This window comes from Lagenorhynchus albirostris, chromosome 18, assembly GCF_949774975.1.
Source record: "Lagenorhynchus albirostris chromosome 18, mLagAlb1.1, whole genome shotgun sequence".
In the NCBI taxonomy this organism is placed as follows: Eukaryota; Metazoa; Chordata; class Mammalia; order Artiodactyla; family Delphinidae; genus Lagenorhynchus; species Lagenorhynchus albirostris.
The window spans coordinates 6,082,376-6,087,479 of record NC_083112.1 but is presented as its reverse complement, the minus strand read 5'-3'; the positions used below and the strand labels follow the sequence as shown (position 1 = coordinate 6,087,479).

The 5,104-nt window shown below is 42.6% G+C and overlaps 1 pseudogene; it reads left to right on the top strand.

The window, feature by feature from the left end:
• Positions 1-1,102: 1,102 nt before the first annotated feature.
• On the top strand, positions 1,103-4,723 carry LOC132508988 (bolA-like protein 2; annotated as a pseudogene).
• Positions 4,724-5,104: the final 381 nt, after the last annotated feature.

The following is a 5,104-nucleotide window of genomic DNA, read 5'->3' as shown; positions in this document are numbered from 1 at the left end:
TGTCCTCCAATAAGACCTTATGATATTCTGCATATAGATGTTGCACATCTTTTGTTAAAAGTATTCCTAGTGTAGCAGGTTGCCAGTTGTCTCCAAAAATCCATCCATCTCTTCCTGGGCACACAGCCACCCAAAGAGATTCTACTCACCCCATGAGTGATGGTGCAGCCTCCAGGTAGCGCCTACTGAAAGAATCACTGCTTTCCCTGGACTCAGCTTTTCCTCATCTGTGCTGACCACGACACTGATGTGGAAGTGGCCCAGTTCTGATGATTCAGATGAGTACAGGACTCTCGGGAATGACCTAGCAACAAATGAAAGGAACCCAGGTCTCTGGATGACCTGTTGAAGCAGAGCTGTCTGCCAGCCTAGACCAACCACACTAGAAACTTCTCTTTTATTTAAGCCATGCTATTCAGGGGTTCGTTATGTTATGCTATGTTTTTTACACACTGTTAGATTCTGTTTAGTAATGTTTTACCTAGAATTTTTGTATCTACGCTTAAGAGTGAGATTGAACTGCAATTTTCCTTATTCTTGTGTTCTTTCCTTGTTCTGATGCCCTAAAGTGCATTAAGAATATTTCCACCCTTTCAGTCCTCTGGAGGAATTTACATAAGATGAAATAATTTGTTTCTAGAAAATTTAATTGAACTCATCCGTAAAACCATCTGGATTTCATGTAGTTCTTGTTGGGAAGAATTTTTACTGTGAGTGATTTCATTTTAACACTTTCTTTATAAATAAGTAATGAGTGCTACCTCAATGCAGTTTTAATTTCCGTTTTATATTACTAATAGAGTTGCTCATCTTTCCATATGTCTATTAATTGTGGGTTTCCTATTCTGTGGGTTGCCAGTTTATTTCTTTTTCCCATTGTGATCATTTAGATTAATTCAGCTTCCCCTCCCAGTGTGGATGGAGTACCATTCTCCACCCCAATGATGTTGGGCTTGGCCATATGACTTGCTTTGGCCAATAGAACAATAGCAGACATGACACAAGCAAAAGGCTTTAATTATGCTTGCTCAGATTGGTGCATCTCTTGCACCAGTGCTGTCACCATGACAACCAGCCCTGGGTAATCACTGGCCTTAGAGTGATGAGCACACTTGGAACAGACCTGTACCCAAACTGCATCCTGGAGCCAAGCCCAGCAAACTTGGAGCCTGAAGAAGCAGAGTCACCCGGCTCGGTGCAATCTAAGTCAGCCAAACAGCAGACTTGTGTGAGAATAGATGCTGTTGTTAAAAGCCAGTGAGTTTTAAGGGGACTTGTTATGCAGTAATATTGTAATAATAGCTGACTAACACATCTATTATCTATCAGCGTGTTAGAGAATTTCTTATCATTTTTTGTAATCATTAGCTTATATAATTTTAATACATAACTTAAATTAATATTCACATAATTTATATAATTATTAGTTTATTGCTGTAACTATCCCCCCGCCCCCGCTAGAGTTTGTCTTGTATTTTGATGGTGTTTCTTAATTTTACACATAGGGAAATTTTACTCATTTTTAGTTAAGTTTGTACATTTTTTCCCCCTGTTGCTCTTCTATTCCTTTTGAACCTAAACAGTCTTTCCCAATTCTGAGATTTAATAAATAATCAATTCCATTTTCTGTTTTATAAAACTTTAAAAGTGTGTAATTCTCTAATCTATCTGGAATAAGAGAGGTGTATTAATCATTCCTAGACCCTCTTATTTTTTTTCCTGAGTTCAGTGTGATATATCTGGGACCCCTAAAAATTAATCCCAATTCTAATTGGAAAAATGTTTAAATTGAAAACTCATTAAGATTATATAATAGTCACCCTTTTAGCTAACAGCTTTGTTTTTGCTTTAAATTTTTAATTAAATTGGCATACCAATTTAACTATCCCAATTACTTTGTGTTTAACCAAGCTGAAATTACACTTTCATTTGCTGTCCAATTCCTCTAGAGAATTCAAATTCACCACAATCTTTTAGTAACCCACAGCTCTGTTCCTTATTAACCAAAATAATTCAATCACTCACAAAATTTTTTACTATTTTTTCCTAGATAATCTTACAATCCTCTTATCTATACAAGTTGAAATTGAAGGAGGCATACTGCACTGTTAGAAGGACTAGAAAAACGCTGTGTGAATAGCATCACTGTATTAAAAGTATCCTGCTGTGAGTGAAGGTGTGTCCCTCGGTGGAGCCTTCCCGGATTCTGTAAGGGGAATTTGCTGCTGTTCTCCCTGTGGTCCCGTAGCACAGTATGTATGGGACTTGCATTGCAACGTACTTTTGTTTACATGTTTGTTCACCCCATTTGACTGTGAGTCCCCCATTGGCAGTTACTCATTTCTAGTTGTCTAGCACCCATCTTGGTACTTGGCTCATAGAAGATGCTCAGTACCTATTGCTTGATTGATCAACTGATTGGAAGGTTGCACTGGGTGATAGTAAAGTGATGGTGGGCAGCCTATTTGGGTAGCTTCCTTTCTCTTTCCTTTCTGTGAGACCACGACCAATATATAATTCATTTAAACTCTTATACCAGGTCATTCTTTTATATCTCCCACTCTAGGTAGTTATTGGAGTGCCCAAAGACCACACAGGAGATAGGAAAGTGGGGATTAAAAACTTCTCCCCAGTTTCTATAACTAAGTTATTCTAGCACCATGATATATTGGAAGGAGCACTGAACTAGGGGTAGGGAGACTTAGGGTCCAAGTCCAGCTCTTCCTCTTAATACCCAGCTTAGAACAGGTCACTTCATTCCCCGGGGCTGCAATTTTGCCATCTGCAAACTGAAATGTGCCACTGCATTGCACAGTCTGTTAGGTCCTTAGGACTTTAGTTCTGTACAGAACTACTCAGGATGAGAGCCATTCATCAGGCAGCCACACTGCATAGTGGAAGGACATGGGGCTTTGGAGTCAGGTGGTTGGGGCATTGTATCCAGACTGTCAGTTACTAGATTAACAACCTTGGGCAAGTTATTTAGCTTCACTGATGCTCAGTTTTCTGTGGCACGTATAATACCTCTCTTGCAAAGCTGCTGTGAAATTTAAATGAGATAAGGCAGATGAAGCCTGTGGCACTGCGCTTAGACTGCAGTAGAGTCTAGACAGGAACCTTAGTTGTGTTCGTCACACCCCGTCCTTGCACACAGAGGAAGCTCATCTTTCACCTTTCACTGATGCTCACACACACTGCACACACACGTGCACACACACACACACACGCACACACACACGGTGGAATAGTTAAAGACAGCAGAAGTCCAATTTTAATGACTTTTTTTCCCATGGTGCTGGTACCATCATTGCCAAAAGGAGAGGCTATCTTACAGGCAGTGATTTAATGGTTAAACGTTAAATTCTTGATGTCTTACAATCATTAAATAAATAGTCCCTAGGTAATTCCCCCTATGTCCAATGAAATGAAAAATCACCAGATATATGGAACTTGGAAACTGGAGTTATTAGGTTCTTTAAATCCTGGACACAGATACCATTAAAGTGTGGGTCCCTTCCAATAACTTTTTAATTATAAAGAATATTTCATACACAGTAAGCAATATTACAAGATGGCGCAATAAAACAGTATTGCCAACAGTTCCAAATGTTATGTTTCTGCTGTACTTTACATCTTGGGTCTGGATACTAAGGTTTGTGATTGCTTGTTTTGAAACAAAACCCATCTACCTACAAGGCAATTCACTTTGGGATCGGTTACTCAAAGTTGCAGCAGGCTTCAAAGCCCAGAGGGAGAACGTTGATAATTCAACTATCCCCTCAAATTGGGTTTTGAAATTCGTGATTTGGGAGCACTCTCTTCACTGACTTTGAGGGAGCGCTAACACCTGGTCTGCCCAGCAGAGGGCAACAGGACCCGAGGAAAAGCAGCAAGAGTATCAGCAGGGTTTTAAACTCAGGCTCCCCAGGAGGGGCCACCCAAGGTCCGGGCCAAGGAGGATGACACTCCTCCCAGCCACGAGGAGCACCAGGGCCAGTGCAGAATGGAAAGATGGGTGCCTTGTCCAAAAGTACCTCAAGCCCACTCCCCTGGACTGCTCTTGCCCGGAGACTGTGGGGACACCCCCCTCCATTCACGCACAGCTCTTTAGATGTCACCTTCTCAAGGAGACCCTCCCCAGCTAAAGCAGCATCCCCGTCGCCCTCTAAGTGGAACCTGACCCTGTAACCAGCTTTATTTTTCCTCCAAGCACTTACCGCCAACACCTGATGTATTATATTAGTCTGCACTTACTAGAATGTCCACGGGAGCAGGAATTTTCTAGAGTTTTCGGTCCATGACTGTATCCCCAGCTTCTGGAATGGTGCCCAGAATGTGTAAACACTGGACTGTTGAAATGAGGATATGTCTTGACAACCACTGATGAGACAAAAGTAAAAACCAAAGAATATCAGTGCGGCAGGGGTCCGAGTTGCAGTTCGTCCCCGCTTGGGGGCCACAGTGGAACTCAGTGCCCAGCACCTCCAGGGAGAAGCTGCACAGGGACCTGGAGATGGAGCACGTGGAAGTGGGGGACACGACTCCCAACTGTTGCGCGTCCAGCCTCCGCGTCCTTGTGGTGTCGGCCAAGTTCAAGGGGAAGCCGCTGCTTCAGAGACACGGGCTTGTGAACACTTGCCCAGCAGAAGAGCTCCTGCACATCCATGCCTTAGAGCAGAAAACCCTGACCCCGGCGCAGTGGGCCCGTGAGCAGAAGAAATAAGGGACCCAGACCTGCACACCTATTCAATTATGGATCAGGGCCAAAAAAAAAAAGAGGAAAACAAAACAAAACAAAAGAATAACCAGGGCAAGGCCTGCAGGGCATACCTGTCAGATCAGCAGATGGGATGGGAAAGACTATCCCTTTACCTGAATGCAGATTTGCTCTGAAAGCAGAACGCCGACTGTGCATAGAACCATCATATTTTCCCATCACCTAATCTGTGATACTTTTACAACGTCCTTGGGGAGTGACTGCTTCACTCCTTTTACAGGTGAAATAAATAAAGCCCAGAGAAGTACAGAATCTTACACAAGATTCCAGAGTCACACAGCTCCCGTGGCAGAGGCAAATCAAGAAGACCAGAACTCAAGCAAGACT